The sequence below is a fragment of the Bombina bombina genome, chromosome 2, assembly GCF_027579735.1.
Source record: "Bombina bombina isolate aBomBom1 chromosome 2, aBomBom1.pri, whole genome shotgun sequence".
NCBI lineage: Eukaryota > Metazoa > Chordata > Amphibia > Anura > Bombinatoridae > Bombina > Bombina bombina.
Window position 1 is genome coordinate 938,174,413 of NC_069500.1, and position 21,445 is coordinate 938,195,857.

Genomic DNA, 21,445 nt, shown 5'->3' on the forward strand with positions numbered 1-21,445 from the left:
AAAGTCGCGGCTGGAAAGTGAGCGTTAGACCCTATTTTGAGTGACTCCAAATACCGGCGGTAGCCTAAAACCAGCGTTAGGAGCCTCTAACGCTGGTTTTCACGGCTACTGCCAAACTCCAAATCTAGGCCATAGATATATCATCCTTGCTTTTCTTTTGATTTATCAATAAAAATACAAAAATGCAGGTACGGATGCAAAAAGGAATGCAATTTATTAAAAAAACAGAAGCAATCCATAAAAGAGGGAGTGAAAGAACTAGGTCTTACGCGTTTCGGCTATGCCTTACTCATAGACCCTAGTCTTCTACTTACACATTAACATATTTATAGGCTATTCAATTATACCCACTTCCCCACACAGTGAAAAACCTCCCCATAATGAGGCTCAATATCAATATATAGAATAATATAGCAACATACTAGTACAAAGTTAGTATAAATATATTGGAAACTTCACAATTCATTATTGTTCAGGGTATATAAGTATAATATTATAATATAAGCATAAGTATCCTTGTACATTCTATTGCAGACATTTATATCCCTATGTTGAATTATATACTGCTAAATGGTTAGCTGACTAGATATTATCTAAACAGAACTTGCATATCTTAATATCCAAACAAAAACTGACTAGATATCACCTTTCACCAGAAGTTAATAATGTCTCCATCTATATTAAAACCTTGAGGTACCATTGTACGTAAAGTAAAGATCCAAAAAGCTTCTCGCTTTTTTAGTAATGCTTCCATATCAGCACCTCTAGATGGATGTTTTATCTGTTCCAGAATACAGCATTTAAAGTTATATGTGTCCCCAAAATTATGTGAGATAAAGTGTGTGGCTAATGCAGAACAGTGATCTGATCTGTCTATGTCATTCAGATATTCTTTCTAGTGGCGATTTATCAATGTCGGATCATGTCCGCCAGACATCGCTGAATGCTGACAGCATACTCTGTCTCCATTTAACATTGCACAATGGTGCACAATGGTGAACTGCTTGTGCAATGCCGCCCCCTGCAGATTCGCGCCGCTAGAAGGGGGTGTCAATCAACCCAATCATACACAATCGGGCGGATTGATGTCCACAGCCTCAGAGCAGGCGGACAAGTTAAGGAGCAGCGGTCATAACTGCTGCTTCTCATAGGCCTAGATTTAGAGTTCGGCGGTAAAAGGGCTGTTAACGCTCCGCGGGTTTTTTTCTGGCCGCACCATAAATTTAACTCTGGTATCGAGAGTTCAAACAAATGCTGCGTTAGGCTCCAAAAAAGGAGCGTAGAGCATTTTTACCGCAAATGCAACTCTCGATACCAGAGTTGCTTACGGACGCGGCCGGCATCAAAAACGTGCTCGTGCACGATTCTCCCATAGGAAACAATGGGGCTGTTTGAGCTGAAAAAAAACCTAACACCTGCAAAAAAGCAGCGTTCAGCTCCTAACGCAGCCCCATTGTTTCCTATGGGGAAACACCTCCTAAGTCTGCACCTAACACCCTAACATGTACCCCGAGTCTAAACACCCCTAACCTTACACTTATTAACTCCTAATCTGCCGCCCCCGCTATCACTGACCCCTGCATTACACTTTTAACCCCTAATCTGCCGCTCCGTAAACCGCCGCCACCTACGTTATCCCTATGTACCCCTAATCTGCTGCCCTAACATCGCCGACCCCTATGTTATATTTATTAACCCCTAATCTGCCCCCCACAACGTCGCCGACACCTGCCTACACTTATTAACCCCTAATCTGCCGAGCGGACCTGAGCGCTACTATAATAAAGTTATTAACCCCTAATCCGCCTCACTAACCCTATCATAAATAGTATTAACCCCTAATCTGCCCTCCCTAACATCGCCGACACCTACCTTCAATTATTAACCCCTAATCTTCCGATCGGAGCTCACCGCTATTCTAATAAATGGATTAACCCCTAAAGCTAAGTCTAACCCTAACACTAACACCCCCCTAAGTTAAATATAATTTTTATCTAACGAAATAAATTAACTCTTATTAAATAAATGATTCCTATTTAAAGCTAAATACTTACCTGTAAAATAAATCCTAATATAGCTACAATATAAATTATAATTATATTATAGCTATTTTAGGATTAATATTTATTTTACAGGCAACTTTTTAATTATTTTAACCAGGTACAATAGCTATTAAATAGTTAAGAACTATTTAATAGTTACCTAGTTAAAATAATAACAAATTTACCTGTAAAATAAATCCTAACCTAAGATATAATTAAACCTAACACTACCCTATCAATAAAATAATTAAATAAACTACCTACAATTACCTACAATTAACCTAACACTACACTATCAATAAATTAATTAAACACAATTGCTACAAATAAATAAAATTAAATAAACTATCTAAAGTACAAAAAATAAAAAAGAACTAAGTTACAGAAAATAATAAAATATTTACAAACATAAGAAAAATATTACAACAATTTTAAACTAATTACACCTACTCTAAGCCCCCTAATAAAATAACAAAGCCCCCCAAAATAAAAAATTCCCTACCCTATTCTAAAATACAAATATTACAAGCTCTTTTACCTTACCAGCCCTGAACAGGGCCCTTTGCGGGGCATGCCCCAAGAATTTCAGCTCTTTTGCCTGTAAAAAAAAACATACAATACCCCCCCCCCAACATTACAACCCACCACCCACATACCCCTAATCTAACCCAAACCCCCCTTAAATAAACCTAACACTACCCCCCTGATGATCTTCCTACCTTGTCTTCACCATGCCAGGTTCACCGATCCGTCCTGGCTCCAAGATCTTCATCCAACCCAAGCGGGGGCTAGACATCCACTGAAGAAGTCCAGAAGAGGGTCCAAAGTCTTCCTCCTATCCGGCAAGAAGAGGACATCCGGACCGGCAAACATCTTCTCCAAGCGGCATCTTCTATCTTCTTCCATCCGATGACGACCGGCTCCATCTTGAAGACCTCCAGCGCGGATCCATCCTCTTCTTCCGACGACTAGACGACGAATGACGGTTCCTTTAAGGGACGTCATCCAAGATGGCGTCCCTCGAATTCCGATTGGCTGATAGGATTCTATCAGCCAATCGGAATTAAGGTAGGAATTTTCTGATTGGCTGATGGAATCAGCCAATCAGAATATAGTTCAATCCGATTGGCTGATCCAATCAGCCAATCAGATTGAGCTCGCATTCTATTGGCTGATCGGAACAGCCAATAGAATGCGAGCTCAATCTGATTGGCTGATTGGATCAGCCAATCGGATTGAACTTGATTCTGATTGGCTGATTCCATCAGCCAATCAGAAAATTCCTACCTTAATTCCGATTGGCTGATAGAATCCTATCAGCCAATCGGAATTCGAGGGACGCCATCTTGGATGACGTCCCTTAAAGGAACCGTCATTCGTCGTCTAGTCGTCGGAAGAAGAGGATGGATCCGCGCTGGAGGTCTTCAAGATGGAGCCGGTCGTCATCGGATGGAAGAAGATAGAAGATGCCGCTTGGAGAAGATGTTTGCCGGTCCGGATGTCCTCTTCTTGCCGGATAGGAGGAAGACTTTGGACCCTCTTCTGGACTTCTTCAGTGGATGTCTAGCCCCCGCTTGGGTTGGATGAAGATCTTGGAGCCAGGACGGATCGGTGAACCTGGCATGGTGAAGACAAGGTAGGAAGATCATCAGGGGGGTAGTGTTAGGTTTATTTAAGGGGGGTTTGGGTTAGATTAGGGGTATGTGGGTGGTGGGTTGTAATGTTGGGGGGGGGGTATTGTATGTTTTTTTTTACAGGCAAAAGAGCTGAAATTCTTGGGGCATGCCCCGCAAAGGGCCCTGTTCAGGGCTGGTAAGGTAAAAGAGCTTGTAATATTTGTATTTTAGAATAGGGTAGGGAATTTTTTATTTTGGGGGGCTTTGTTATTTTATTAGGGGGCTTAGAGTAGGTGTAATTAGTTTAAAATTGTTGTAATATTTTTCTTATGTTTGTAAATATTTTATTATTTTCTGTAACTTAGTTCTTTTTTATTTTTTGTACTTTAGATAGTTTATTTAATTTTATTTATTTGTAGCAATTGTGTTTAATTAATTTATTGATAGTGTAGTGTTAGGTTAATTGTAGGTAATTGTAGGTAGTTTATTTAATTATTTTATTGATAGGGTAGTGTTAGGTTTAATTATATCTTAGGTTAGGATTTATTTTACAGGTAAATTTGTAATTATTTTAACTAGGTAACTATTAAATAGTTCTTAACTATTTAATAGCTATTGTACCTGGTTAAAATAATTACAAAGTTGCCTGTAAAATAAATATTAATCCTAAAATAGCTATAATATAATTATAATTTATATTGTAGCTATATTAGGATGTATTTTACAGGTAAGTATTTAGCTTTAAATAGGAATTATTTATTTAATAAGAGTTAATTTATTTCGTTAGATAAAAATTATATTTAACTTAGGGGGGTGTTAGTGTTAGGGTTAGACTTAGCTTTAGGGGTTAATACATTTATTAGAATAGCGGTGAGCTCCGGTCGGCAGATTAGGGGTTAATAATTGAAGGTAGGTGTCGGCGATGTTAGGGAGGGCAGATTAGGGGTTAATACTATTTATGATAGGGTTAGTGAGGCGGATTAGGGGTTAATAACTTTATTATAGTAGCGCTCAGGTCCGCTCGGCAGATTAGGGGTTAATAAGTGTAGGTAGGTGTCGGCGACGTTGTGGGGGGCAGATTAGGGGTTAATAAATATAACATAGGGGTCGGCGATGTTAGGGGTAGCAGATTAGGGGTACATAGGGATAACGTAGGTGGCGGCGATTTGCGGTCGGAAGATTAGGGGTTAATTATTTTAAGTAGCTTGCGGCGACGTTGTGGGGGGCAAGTTAGGGGTTAATAGATATAATACAGGGGTCGGCGGTGTTAGGGGCAGCAGATTAGGGGTACATAAGTATAACGTAGGTGGCGGTCGGCAGATTAGGGGTTAAAAATTTTAATCGAGTGGCAGCGATGTGGGGGGACCTCGGTTTAGGGGTACATAGGTAGTTTATGGGTGTTAGTGTACTTTAGGGTACAGTAGTTAAGAGCTTTATAAACCGGCGTTAGCCAGAAAGCTCTTAACTCCTGCTATTTTCAGGCGGCTGGAATCTTGTCGTTAGAGCTCTAACGCTCACTGCAGAAACGACTCTAAATACCGGCGTTAGGAAGATCCCATTGAAAAGATAGGCTACGCAAATGGCGTAGGGGGATCTGCGGTATGGAAAAGTCGCGGCTGTAAAGTGAGCGTTAGACCCTTTAATCACTGACTCCAAATACCAGCGGGCGCCCAAAACCAGCGTTAGGAGCCTCTAACGCTGGTTTTGACGGCTACCGCCGAACTCTAAATCTAGGCCATAGAAAACAGCATCTGCTGCTTGTTAAATTTACCCCATAACCTCTTATGAGCCTACCTAGTTTTACTCTTCTATAAAAGATACCAAGAGAACAAAGAAAAATTGATAACAGAAGTAAATTGGAAAGTTGTTTAAAATTGCATGCTCTATCTGAATCAACTTTGTGTATATGCATATGGATAAAAACATATAACTCATTGGAGTATATAATTTGACCAAAACAGGTATATAACAGGTTGAGTGACCACTCTGTCAAGTTGATAAGGTAGTGAAAGAAACACAAGGGTGATGCAAACAGCACCTGGTATCAGGGCAGCCACTATAAAATTTACTTAAATATTGAACAGCCGCCCCCCCCCCCCCCCCCCCTTGACATGTGCAAATTTTGACCAAGTGACCAAAACGTATATGCACTTTATTCTTAAGTGTAGTCAAACTTGGAAATGTTGTAAAGGTAGTAACACACAAACACAGAAACACACAAACACACTCATACACTGAAACAGACTCACACATAAGGATTCACATATAGACACTCTAGCAGACACGCAAAGAAACACACAGACACACTCATACATTGAAACACACACTCACACATAAGGATTCACATATAGACACTCTAGCAGACATGCAAAGAAACACACAAACACACTCGGATACAGACACCCACAAAGACACTCAGCACTTGTTTACATTGACCAGACAAATAATGAGGTAGACTACAGTTTTTGTCAAAAAAGTTCATTTACAAGAGAAAATATGCTGTTCTGATTATCTTTTTTGTCAAGAAAAATGCCAACTATATGATGACAACAGCATGCAGTGGCTGAAAGGAAGGGCCCTAAACTGCCTAAACAATAATTTAAAGGTTAAATGGTGGATTGGTGACTTCCGTAAAGGTCTCATTAGTCTCAAAGTCTGTAGAAAGGTTTTAATAATCAGTAGTAAGGTCAAAATGTCCTAAAACAGAACAGACAATGGGCACACACACACAAACTCAAACACAAACTTGCACATACACCCAAGGAAACACCCACAGAGACATACACACTCACAGACACCCACAGAAAACACACAATGACATAGACACACAGAGAGACACCAACAGAAAACACACAAAGACATACATACACACACCCCCTCACTGAGGCATCCACAGAAAACACACCAAGACATACACACACACACACCCTCACAGACACCCATAGAAAATGCACAAAGACACACACACACACACTCACAGAGACACCCACAGAAAATACACAGACATATGCACACACCATAAGAGACACCCACAGAAAACACACAGACATATGCACACACCCTGACAGAGACACCCATAGAAAACACACAGACATATGCACACACCCTCACAGAGACATCCACAGAAAACACACAGACATACAAACACACACCCTCACAGAGTCACCCATAGAAAATGCACAAAGACATATGCACATACCCTCACAGAGACATCCACAGAAAAAACAGACATGCATACACACACACCCTCACAGAGACATCCACAGAAAACACACAAAGACATACACACCCAACCTCACAGAGGCATCCACTGAAAATACACAGACATACATACACACACACACACACACACACACACCCTCAGAGACACCCACAGATAATGCACAAAGAAATACACACACACCCTCACAGAGACATCCACAGAAAATGCACAAAGACATATGCACACACCCTCACAGAGGCATTCACAGAAAACACAGACATAGATACACGAACACACCCTTACAGAGACATCCACAGAAAACACACAAAGACATACACACCCACGCTCACAGAGGCATCCACAGAAAATACACAAAGACATACATACACACACACACACACAACCCATCACAGAGACACCCACAGAAAATGCACAAAGACATATGCACATACCCTCTCATAGACACACACACCCTCACATCGAGACCCGCAGAAAAAATACACACTCATAGAGACACCAACAAAAGGACAAAGACATAAACACAGACACCCACAGAAACACTCACAGGAGGTAAAATGTCTGCACATTGCCATCCCCTAAATCAACAGTGTGTGACATGCATGATAAAAAAAATAGCAGAAATTAAGAGATCACTTTTTAAAGAATCATATTTGTAAATGTGCAAACAAAAATATTGTGAATTCAAAATTGTACATTAATGATCTGTCAGAATGGGTAGATGAAGAAAAGCATTTTTGAAAGGTTGACATATGTTTGGGGGTATTTTCCCCCATTTTCCCCAACCAAGAGCACCACTTCAAATCTGGTGTACAAATGTTCCCATCTGTCAGCTGTATTTATGGATTTTGAAAATTCTGTACTCTATATGGTCTTGGTGGAACCATAGGCTGTGGTACTCAGTCTCATACCATTAGATCTCGTTAAATGCAGGAATTAGGCTTGTTTACATGTATTTCAAAATTAAGTCAGATGTAGTGTAAACTGAACAGTGTCAAGTTAACCTGTCTCATTTCAAACACTGAACAATCTTAGCCTGAGAGTATAACATTTTATGCAGATGTAAAAATCTTAGATAAAAGGCCTCATGGTATCTGGAAAGTCCTTGCATAAAGGGTCAGTAAACTGTAATGTAATTAAAAAAAAAATATATATATATATAAAAATAAAAAAAAATCATATCTGCCAAAAGGGCACCTACCATTTTGTGTATTGAGGAGGAAACATTTCTAATTCTACAGCATTGTCAAATAATCATAAATACACTGCTGCATATTGCTAAAAAAATCTTTTTATGGACCCCTGGCCCCACACTGAAGTTAAAATCCAAAATCCTACCTCCTCTGCAAATGAAAGTGATCAGCCGTCTGACTCAGGCACACACTGTACAAACTGAAGTGCCAAGTCTGTCTCACACTGTGCATAGTGGTTTAGTGCACACTCAGAAATCCTCTCAAATGCTAATGCATTACTCCTTGTAATGACATTTCCCATGCTCAATAGCACTCTGCTGTAGCGCCCTCTCTTTTTTTTTAATTGTAATTTTGCTTGCCTCATGGGGCCCCTGGCCCAGTGGGCCCCCAACAGGAGTCATCCCTTTCACCCCCTGATGGTGGCCCTGCCTGGTGCAACCAAAAAAAGTAGTACTCATAGTCTATACTCTCGACCTGCAGTGATTGAATTTAGCTAAAGTAAGTGTTGGTATTTTATTGATGTGAGTGCCTAATGTAGGTCTAGCTTTATTAAAGGGATACATTTAGCCACCAATCAGCTAGTGCTACCCAGGGTTCTGAACAAAAAATGGGCTCGCTTCTAAGTTTACGTTCCTGCTTTTTCAAATAAGGATACCAAGAGAACGAAGAAAAATTAATAATAGGAGTAACTTAGAAAGTTGCTTAAATTTGCATGCTCTATCTGAACCATGAAAGAAAAAATTGGGTTTTTTATATCCCTTTAAATCAACAGATTAACATAATACTCATATGCTAAATCACTTGAAACTGATGCAGTATAACTGTAAAAAGCTGACAGGAAAATATCACTTGAGCATCTCTATGTAAAAAAGGAAGATATTTTACCTCACAATTTCCTCGGCTCAGCAGAGTAAGTTCTGTGTAAAAAGTTATACTCAGCTGCAGCCCAGCTGCAGGTAAAAAAAAAATGAAGAAATGAACAGCAGCCAATCAGCATCAGCAGTGCTGAGGTCATGAACTTAACTCTCATGAGATTTCATTGTAAAACTTCCTTAAGCTGAATAGGAAAATAAGATGAGAGTGCACATAAGCTCGCTCCTTACGCTGTCCCGGGACAGACATACTGATTTGTTGCTTAGAAGTCCTTTACAATGGGATGTGGCTACTGAGAAACTTTTGAGGTAAAATATCTTTCTTTTTTACATAGAGATGTTCAGGTGATATTTTCTAGTCAGCTTTTTACAGCTATACTGCATCACTTTCAAGTGTTTAAACATTTGGGCATTATGGCCCTTTAAATAAAGTGTTGCTTTCGATAAAATTATACACAATGTTACATACAGGGTTGATAGGCCAAGTGTTTCACTTGTGAAATATTCTATTACAGCTGTAAACTTGTGCACCATATTTCAGACATATTAGCTTTGTCTATATAGCTGAAATAAAATGTTTTCTAATTAGACGTAAGTTCGTAACTGTACATATCAGACAAAATACTTGTTATTTTACAAATACATTGCTAGTTTATTAACTTACTGAAAAAGAATGGACTTTTTATATGTATTTTAAGCTGTTACAGATTAAAGATTTAATTAAATCTAAAGTATTTTTTAATTTTTTAGATGAATCAAATTAATCTATAAAGCTGAATTTTGGAGATAGAATCAGCAATGTGATAATATATTGGTTGAAGTTAAAGAGAGAATTAGATTAGTGTGGATAAAAATGAACAGGCTCTCTTTAATAAAGTCAGTGTATAGAGTTCTAAAAATATTTGCAGCCACTAATCCTTTTGCTGTGGAAGCAGTGACTGGAGTATTTTTTTAACAGACTTAGCTTTATAAGGTAGGTCTTTTTTATATCAGGTTGAATACAATTGTCACAGTTGGCTTTTCTGGCAATTGTTGATAAGTAGCAGCGGAGTGAGCTTATCACATTACACACAAACACAAGGAACAAAAAGCCTTAGACAGGACAACCCCAGGGACAGAACTTAGTCAGTGGCAAAAGAAAAATGAGGTCAGAGTCCAGGGGTCAGATCATGTATAGTGCCTAGAAAGATGGACCGTTACTATAAGAAATATGCAGGAAATGGGCAGCAGGACACTATGCAGACAATGGCCACCAGAACATCTCAGCTGACAATGGCCAACACTGCACACTATGCAGGATGTAAAGCAGGGTACAGTCTGTAGGTAATAACAAGTAATCCACAATATCCATGGTAGAGGCAGGACATATGTAGGGAATAGCTAGCAGGGCACCATATGCCAGACATTATAAACAGATTTTGGACAGAAGAATAATATATGCAGTTAATGGTCAGCAGGACACTGTATTCAGGGAATGGCTAGTAAAACCAAATGCAAATAATGGCAAGGCAGTGCAGTATATGCAGGGAATAACTAGCAGTGTGCCATATGCAGTGAATGGCCAGCAGGACAACTTATGCAAGTAATGGCCAACAGTACACAGCATGCAGGGAATGGCCAGCAAGGCACAGCATGCAGGGAATGGCCAACAGTGTACCGTCTGTAGGAAATTACCAGTAGGTTAAGGTGTTCATGTAATGGCCCACAGGATCAAAAATCAGACATGAAAGAAAATGTAGAGGTGCAGAGGCTACCAGTGGTTAGAAATAAGTATATATCAATCATCAGAGAGACACTTGAGCTGATATTTATTTGGCTGAGTAGTGTCTGATGGACCCTATAAAGCAGACTAAAGCATGTGCACGTCCATTAGGAGTAGTGTACACACACCTGATAGTTGGAAGGTGCAGATGCAGGTAAATGCATTTCTTGATGTAGTACCATGGCACAAAGCCAATTTTAAGCATAAGTGTCATAGCTAAGATTATGGCCCCAAGTCAAAATGCGTCCGCTATGTGAGCAGAGAGAGGGGCCTTCTACTGTATTGCATGTTACATGTGATGTTTTATCAATATGAGTAATAAAAGTTACATTTTAATCCCCAATTGGTGCTACTCAATTTACTTATTTTTGATGTCATCATACCAGGTAAACTAACCACACATGATGAAAGGATTTTTCTGCAGTATTGAAAAAAACAACTATTACATTTATTTTTGGGTGGTAGTGAAGATGGAAGCTGGTTATATGATCTTATGTCGCTGGTCATAAGAGAGTATTTCTATCCTCATCATCATAAGGCAGAGTGAGACTTTATAATGGCAACAGAACTCTGAATGACTAAATAAACAGCTCTCAAGCTAAAAATTGTCCTGTTTGATATCACAGTGATGACGAGATTTGTTAGATCATTTCACTAGATCATAGAGATGTAGATCATTTGATAGTTCTGATGAACAAGGAGAGCGATTGTTTTGTTGGTCTCTGTATTGCATTCTCATGACCTTATGTATATCAGCCCTTATTAATATATCAGCATATCTGTGACCTTCAGAAACTGGTAGATGTTCCCATCCTGGGTTTTAGCCAATATGTTTGACTTTGTTCCCTTACAGTAGATAACCTGAGCTCACCCCACGTCTTTGTGTGCTATTTTCCCTAACTTTGTCTTATCCCCACTGAAGCCAAGGAAAAAAGAAAATGACATGTTAAAGAAGCCATTTTTTTTAATACAAAATTGCAATCTCGTAGGCTCATATCGCATAAATTGCATAGGCTCATATCGCAACTAATTGCATCAGCCCTAGTATGTATATGTATACATGTGTTTATATGTGTACATATGTATGTGCACACAAACATACATATATACACATGTATACACACACATATATATATTTATACACATTTGAGTCCTTCCCAGTCAAACATTTTGACATAAAAAATTTCCATTTTAAACAAATTGAATGTTTTTTTGTAATGAAAATACTTCAAATACTTTTGTTTTTCACTTAGAATAGTATATTATTTTTTATTTTTAAATATACATATATATATGTATTTGTATATACAATATGGGGCCGATTTATCATCGGTCTGTCCGACATGATCCGCTCAACGGATCATGTCCGACAGACATCAATGAATGTTGACAGCATACTCTGTCGGCATTTATCATTGCACAAGCAGTTCTGATAAAAGTAAATTGGAAAATTGTTTAAAATTACATTCTCTATCTGACTGTCCCTTTAAATCACTAGTAGTAACTCAATTTAAATCTACATAAATGCTTCATTTATAGAAAAACTTTTTAGATTATGTTTTCATTTAAATTAGACAATTTGGTTATGTTCCATTAGAAATACATAGGCCTAGATTTGGAGTTTGGCGTTAGCCGTGAAAACCAGCGTTAGAGGCTCCTAACGCTGGTTTTAGGCTAACTCCGGTATTTGGAGTCACTCAAAATAGGGTCTAACGCTCACTTTTCAGCCGCGACTTTTCCATACCACAGATCCCCTTACGTCAATTGCGTATCCTATCTTTTCAATGGGATCTTTCTAACTCCGGTATTTAGAGTCGTGACTGAAGTGAGCGTTAGAATTCTAACGACAAAACTCCAGCCGCAGGAAAAAAGTCAGTAGTTAAGAGCTTTCTGGGCTAACGCCGGTTTATAAAGCTCTTAACTACTGTGCTCTAAAGTACACTAACACCCATAAACTACCTATGTACCCCTAAACTGAGGCCCCCCCACATCGCCGCCACTCGATTAAATTTTTCTAACCCCTAATCTGCCGACCGCCACCTACGTTATACTTATGTACCCCTAATCTGCTGCCCCTAACACCGCCGACCCCTATATTATATTTATTAACCCCTAATCTGCCCCCACAATGTCGCCGCCAGCTACCTACAATAATTAACCCCTAATCTGCCGACCGCAAAGCGCCGCCACCTGCATTATAGCTATGTACCCCTAATCTGCTGCCCCTAACACCGCCGACCCCTATATTATATTTATTAACCCCTAATCTGCCCCCCACAACGTCGCCTCCACCTGCCTACACTTATTAACCCCTAATCTGCCGAGCGGACCGCACCGCTACTATAATAAAGTTATTAACCCCTAATCCGCCTCACTAACCCTATAATAAATAGTATTAACCCCTAATCTGCCCTCCCTAACATCGCCAACACCTAACTTCAATTATTAACCCCTAATCTGCCGACCGGAGCTCACCGCTATTCTAATAAATGTATTAACCCCTAAAGCTAAGTCTAACACTAACACCCCCCCTAAATTAAATATAATTTTAATCTAACGAAATTAATTAACTCTTATTAAATAAATTATTCCTATTTAAAGCTAAATACTTACCTGTAAAATAAATCCTAATATAGCTACAATATAAATTATAATTACATTGTAGCTATTTTAGGATTAATATTTATTTTACAGGCAACTTTGTAATTATTTTAACCAGGTACAATAGTAATTAAATAGTTAAGAACTATTTAATAGCTAAAATAGTTAAAATAATTACAAATTTACCTGTAAAATAAATCCTAACCTAAGTTACAATTAAACCTAACACTACACTATCAATAAATTAATTAAATAAAATACCTATAATTATCTACAATTAAACCTACCACTACACTATCAATAAATAAATTAAATACAATACCTACAAATAACTACAATGAAATAAACTAACTAAAGTACAAAAAATAAAAAAGAACTAAGTTACAAAAAATAAAAAAATATTTAGAAACATAAGAAAAATATTACAACAATTTTAAACTAATTACACCTACTCTAAGCCCCCTAATAAAATAACAAAGACCCCCAAAATAACAAAATGCCCTACCCTATTCTAAATTACTACATTTCAAAGCTCTTTTACCTTACCAGCCCTGAACAGGGCCCTTTGCGGGGCATGCCCCAAGAAGTTCAGCTCTTTTGCCTGTAAAAAAAAACATACAATGCCCCCCCCCCCAACATTACAACCCACCACCCACATACCCCTAATCTAACCCAAACCCCCCTTAAATAAACCTAACACTAAGCCCCTGAAGATCATCCTACCTTGTCTTCACCCTACCAGGTTCACCGATCCGTCCTGAAGAGCTCCTCCGATGTCCTGATCCAAGCCCAAGCGGGGGGCTGAAGAGGTCAATGATCCGGCTGAAGTCTTCATCCAAGCGGGAGCTGAAGAGGTCCATGATCCAGATGAAGTCTTCATCCAAGCGGGAGCTGAAGAGGTCCATGATCCGGATGAAGTCTTCTATCAACGGCATCTTCAGTCTTCTTTCTTCCGGATCCATCTTGCAGACCTCCGACGCGGAACATCCTCTTCTCCCGACGCCTACTAGCCGAATGACGGTTCCTTTAAGGGACGTCATCCAAGATGGCGTCCCTCGAATTCCGATTGGCTGATAGGATTCTATCAGCCAATCGGAATTAAGGTAGGAATATTCTGATTGGCTGATGGAATCAGCCAATCAGAATCAAGATCAATCCGATTGGCTGATCCAATCAGCCAATCAGATTGAGCTTGCATTCTATTGGCTGATCGGAACAGCCAATAGAATGCAAGCTCAATCTGATTGGCTGATCGAATCAGCCAATCGGATTGAACTTGATTCTGATTGGCTGATTCCATCAGCCAATCAGAATATTCCTACCTTAATTCCAATTGGCTGATAGAATCCTATCAGCCAATCGGAATTCGAGGGACGCCATCTTGGATGACGTCCCTTAAAGGAACCGTCATTCGGCTAGTAGGCATCGGGAGAAGAGGATGTTCCGCGTCGGAGGTCTGCAAGATGGATCCGGAAGAAAGAAGATTGAAGATGCCGTTGATAGAAGACTTCATCCGGATCATGGACCTCTTCAGCTCCCGCTTGGATGAAGACTTCATCCGGATCATGGACCTCTTCAGCTCCCGCTTGGATGAAGAGTTCAGCCGGATCATGGACCTCTTCAGCCCCCCGCTTGGGCTTGGATCAGGACATCGGAGGAGCTCTTCAGGACGGATCGGTGAACCTGGTAGGGTGAAGACAAGGTAGGAAGATCTTCAGGGGCTTAGTGTTAGGTTTATTTAAGGGGGGTTTGGGTTAGATTAGGGGTATGTGGGTGGTGGGTTGTAATGTTGGGGGGGGGTATTGTATGTTTTTTTTTTACAGGCAAAAGAGCTGAACTTCTTGGGGCATGCCCCGCAAAGGGCCCTGTTCAGGGCTGGTAAGGTAAAAGAGCTTTGAAATGTAGTAATTTAGAATAGGGTAGGGCATTTTGTTATTTTGGGGGTCTTTGTTATTTTATTAGGGGGCTTAGAGTAGGTGTAATTAGTTTAAAATTGTTGTAATATTTTTCTTATGTTTGTAAATATTATTTTTTTTTGTAACTTAGTTCTTTTTTATTTTTTGTACTTTAGATTTTTTTCATTGTAGTTATTTGTAGGTATTGTATTTAATTAATGTATTGATAGTGTAGTGTTAGGTTTAATTGTAGGTAGTTTATTTAATTAATTTAATGATAGTATAGTGTTAGGTTTAATTGTAACTTAGGTTAGGATTTATTTTACAGGTAATTTTGTTATTATTTTAACTAGGTAACTATTAAATAGTTCTTAACTATTTAATAGCTATTGTACCTGGTTAAAATAATTACAAAGTTGCCTGTAAAATAAATATTAATCCTAAAATAGCTACAATGTAATTATAATTTATATTGTAGCTATATTAGGATTTATTTTATAGGTAAGTATTTAGCTTTAAATAGGAATAATTTATTTAATAAGAGTTAATTAATTTCGTTAGATTAAAATTATATTTAATTTAGGGGGGTGTTAGTGTTAGGGTTAGACTTAGCTTTAGGGGTTAATACATTTATTAGAATAGCGGTGAGCTCCGGTTGGCAGATTAGGGGTTAATAATTGAAGTTAGGTGTTGGCGATGTTAGGGAGGGCAGATTAGGGGTTAATACTATTTATTATAGGGTTAGTGAGGTGGATTAGGGGTTAATAACTTTATTATAGTAGCGGTGCGGTCCGCTCGGCAGATTAGGGGTTAATAAGTGTAGGTAGGTGGAGGCGACGTTGTGGGGAGCAGATTAGGGGTTAATAAATATAATATAGGGGTCGGCGGTGTTAGGGGCAGCAGATTAGGGGTACATAAGGATAATGTAAGTAGCGGCGGTTTACGGAGCGGCAGATTAGGGGTTAATAATAATATGCAGGTGTCAGCGATAGCGGGGGCGGCAGAATAGGGGTTAATAAGTGTAAGGTTAGGGGTCTTTAGACTCGGGGTACATGTTAGAGTGTTAGGTGCAGACGTAGGAAGTGTTTCCCCATAGGAAACAATGGGGCTGCGTTAGGAGCTGAACGCGTTTTTTTTGCAGGTGTTAGGTTTTTTTTTCAGCTCAAACAGCCCCATTGTTTCCTATGGGGGAATCGTGCACAAGCACGTTTTTGAGGCTGGCCGCTTTTGTAAGCAACTCTGGTATCGAGAGTTGAAGCTGCGTTAAATATGCTCTACGCTCCTTTTTTGGAGCCTAACGCAGCCTTTCTGTGGACTCTCAATACCAGAGTTATTTTTATGGTGTGGCCAGAAAAAAGCCGGCGTTAGCTACGCGGGTCGTTACCGACAAAACTCTAAATCTAGGCCATAGATAGATCATTGAAATTAATGAAATTATTAGGAGGTGAACTATCTCTTGTTCATTAGGTTCCTATTTGATTAACTTATCAGCTGTACTTTATTGGAAGGAGCAAATAATGATTACCCTAATAATAATTTAATTTAAATAGTTTTATTTAACTAAAAAATAACCATTACTTTATTTGACTAAAACAATAACAATTTATTTTATTTGTACTACTTGCCCCTCCCTCATAACACTTAGGTCCTTATGCAGATATATTCCACTCCAAACCATCTTCTATTCATTAAAGGGAAACTCAAGTCAAAATAAACTTTTATGATTCAGAAAGAGCATGCAGTTTTAAGACACTTTCCAGATTACTTCCATTGTAACATTTTCATATTTTTTATATTCACACTTTTTAGGGAACAAGATCCTACTGAGCATGTGCACAAGCCTACAGGGTATACGTATACTAGTCTGTGATTGGCTGATGTCTGTCACATGATACAGGGGACTGGAATATAAGAAAAAACATTAATTTGCCAGAAAATCTACTGCTTATTTGAAATTCAGAGTAGGGTTTTTTGCATTGTCTTTTTATTATGCACTTGTTAATTATGTAATTCTACTGCATTGAGTGGTCCTTTAAGCTTCTTTAAACTTAGTAAGAGTTGATTCTGTGTACAGATTTGCAGGGGGGAATGGCATTACAAGTACAGTAAATCCTAATTAAATGTTCATGATTCATATTATAGAACATGCAATTTGAAACCACTTTCCTATATACTTGTCTTATCTATTTTGCTTTGTTCTCTTTGTATTCATTGATGAAAAGCATACATATAAAGGCTCAGGAGCAATACACTACTGTAAGCTAGCTGCTTGTCATTGGCTAACCCTGCGTGATCAGCTAGCTCCCAGTAGAGCACTGTTCTCCATCAACAAACTATACCCAGAGAATGAAGCAAATTTGACAAAAGAAGTCAATCTGAAATCTGAAAATTGTATGTTCTATCTGAATCAGGAAATACATATTTTGGGTTTATGTCACAAATATGTCTATTTCTCATCTCTGTATGCTTTTTGTATAACTTTTTTTTGCAGTGAAGAAGGGGCATGTTATTTCTGCAGACACAAAGGGGGGTAGTTATCAAGCCGTCAACCTCAAATACGATGGAATTCCGCAGCGTATTTGTGGCGAGGCTGATTCGCCTTAGTTATCAAGCCCTAGATACCAGCAAAAGTAGAATTTTGTGACGTAAGCTTCAATCTGCCGGACTCAGTCCGACACAGATCGATTCTTACGTCACTTCAGATGTTCCGCACACAAGTGCGGCACAATCTGACTACTTTTGCTAGTTATCAAAAAACTAGCAGGTACGCTCGGCACTTTTCCGGCCCAGCGTACCTGGTTTTCAATCCGCCGCCCTGGAGGCGGCGGATCCCATAGGAATCAATGGGAGTCTGACCATAGCGAAAGTTCATGTTCGCTGCTGCCCGACATCCCATTGATTTCTATGGGAGCTATCTGCACCTAACACCCTAACATGTACCCCGAGTCTAAACACCCCTAATCTGCCCCCCCTATCTGTCTTCGATCCGATAGAAGTCATCATCCAGGCGGCGTCTTCAATCTTCATCCATCCGGAGCGGAGCCATCTTCAGAAGAGCCTACGCGGATCCATCCTCTTCATCCCGACGACTAATGAAGAATGACGGTACCTTTAAGTGACGTCATCCAAGATGGCGTCCCTTGAATTCCATTTGGCTGATAGGATTCTATCATCCAATCGGAATTAAGGTAGAAAAATCTGATTGGCTGATTCAATCAACCAATCAGATTCAAGTTCAATCCGATTGGCTGAACCATTCTATCAGCCAATCGGAATTCGAGGGACGCCATCTTGGATGACGTCACTTAAAGGTACCGTCATTCGTTGTTAGTCGTCGGGATGAAGAGGATGGATCCGCGTAGGCTCTTCTGAAGATGACTCCGCTCCGCTCCGGATGGATGAAGATTGAAGACGCCGCCTGGATGATGACTTCTATCGGATCGAAGACCTCTTCAGCGCCGCCTGGATGATGACTTCATCGGATGGAAGATTTCTTCAGCGCCCCTTGGGAATGACTTCTGCCGCTCCGGATCTCCTCTTCAGTTCCATCGGTGCTCGGCTGAGTGAAGACGACTCAAGGTAGGATGATCTTCAGGGGGGGTAGAGTTAGGTTTATTTAAGGGGGGTTTGGGTTAGATTAGGGGTATGTGGGTGGTGGGTTTTAATGTTGGGGGGGTTGTATTTTTCTTTTACAGGCAAAAGAGCTGTTTATTTGTGGCATGCCCCACAAAGGCCCTTTTAAGGGCTGGTAAGGCAAAAGAGCTGTTTACTTTTTAATGTAGAATAGGGTAGGGATTTTTTTATTTTGGGGGGCTTTGTTATTTTATTAGGGGGCTTAGATTAGGTGTAAGTAGCTTAAAATTGTTGTAATATTTTTTAAATGTTTGTAACTTATTTTTTTTATTTTTTGTAACTTAGCTTTTTTTATTTTTTGTACTTTAGTTAGCTTATTGAATTGTATTTAATTGTAGTTATTTGTAGGTAATTAATTTAATTAATTTAATGATAGTGTAGTGTTAGGTTTAATTGTAACTTAGGTTAGGATTTATTTTACAGGTAATTTTGTATTTCTTTTAGCTAGGTAGTTATTAAATAGTTAATAACTATTTAATAACTATTCTAACTAGCTAAAATAAATACAAAGTTACCTGTAAAATAAATATAAATCCTAAAATAGCTACAATGTAATTATTAATTACATTGTAGCTATCTTAGGGTTTATTTTACAGGTAAGTATTTAGTTTTAAATAGGAATAATTTATTAAAGTATAGTGTAGTGTTAGGTGTAATTGTAACTTAGGTTAGTTTTTATTTTACAGGTAAATTTCTCTTTATTTTAACTAGGTAGCTATTAAATAGTTAATAACTATTTAATAGCTATTGTACCTAGTTAAAATAAATTGAAAGTTGCCTGTAAAATAAAAATAAATCCTAAGATAGCTACAGTATAATTATTATTTATATTGTAGCTATATTAGGGTTTATTTTAAAGGTATGTATTTAGTTTTAAATAGGATTCATTTAGTTAATAAGATAAATATTATTTAGATGTATTTAATTAATATTTAAGTTAGGGGGTGTTAGGGTTAGTGTTAGACTTAGGTTTAGGGGTTAATAATTTTATTAGAGTTGCGGCGGTGTAGGGGGGGCAGGATAGGGGTTAATAATTTTATTATACGTGGTGACGATGTAGGGGGGGCAGATTAGGGGTTAATAAGTTTAAGATAGGTTGCGGCGGGGTCCGAGAGGAGCGGTTTAGGGGTTAAACTATTTATTTATTTGCGGCGGGGTCCGGGATCGGCAGGATAGGGGTTAATAAATTTATTCTAGGTGGCGGCGGGGGGCAGGATAGGGGTTACTAGGTATAATGTAGGTGGCGGCGGTGTCCGGGAGCGGCGGTTTAGGGGTTAATACATTTATAAGAGTTGCGGCGGGGTCTAGGAGCAGCGGTTTAGGGGTTAATACATTTATAAGAGTTGTGGCGGGGTCTAGGAGCGGCGGTTTAGGGGTTAATACATTTATAAGAGTTGCGGCGGGGTCTAGGAGCGGCGGTTTAGGGGTTAATACATTTATAAGAGATGCGGCGGGGTCTAGGAGCGGTGGTTTAGGGGTTAGTAACTTTATTTAGTTGCGGGGGGCTCCGGGGGCGCCGGTATAGGGTGTAGAACAGTGTAGTTAGTGTGGGTGCTTAGTGACAGGGGTATCAATAAAGCTGTGAAAAAGCCGAAGAGCAGCGAGATCGGATGAGTGATAACTCTCACAGTCCGCTGCTCATCGCCCCATACTTGGTGCGCGGCTTTTTGACAGCTTTTTTGATAACTTAGGCGAACGTATTCAGGTCCGCGGCGGCGATGGTAGGCGAGCTTAGGCGGGCGTATTGGACCGGCGAAGGCAGGTAAAGTAGACAGCTTCATAACTACCCCCCAAAGTCACAATTTTGAGAACTAAAACTACAAGACCAAGAATATGTGATAATATAAGATACAGTAATTGCCAAAATAATCTTACAGAAACCTCTGGGATAGCACGGCATTGTGAATGGATTAATAGAATTAATTTACCATTTTTTTTTTAACATAACAGCCATGAATATACAGCCTCATGCTACATAACTAAAAATGAATCTATATTTCAGCATGAATATATTTTCTTCATAAATGGAAAGAGTCCACTGCTGCATTCATTACTTTTGGGAATGCAGAACCTGGCCACCAGGAGGAGACAAAGACACAGCAGCCAAAGGCTTAAATACCCCTTCCACTTCCCTCATCCCCCAGTCATTCTTTGCCTTTCGTCCCAGGAGGTTGGCAGAGAAGTGTCAGAAGTATTCGATAGTCTCTTATGGAGGGTAGTACTCTTCGGCATGGGACTGGAGTTTTAAGTAATCCTGTTAGTCTCTCAGTGAGAGCATAGGTGAAAGAGAGAGTCCGGAGATGCAGGGAGAGTCTTACTTCGAAACCATCCCGACTCATATTAACAGCTCCACAAGCAATCAGCGTTGATGAGTTTTGCTGCCTGCTTCTTCTCTCAAGTCCATGGCAGAGGCGATGCTACTATCTGTCACACTTGAAGGGCTGTGTTCCTGTTCCACAGCGTAGATTCTGGTAAGAATGTTTAATTTTACTTTCGTCATGATTGTACTGCAATATAAATGTTTTCCTCAGAGGCTACCTCCTTTCGGGACTAACTATAACTCAGGGTCTCAGTGAGACTCCTTTTGTGTCTTGGAATAAAGGGTTAATAT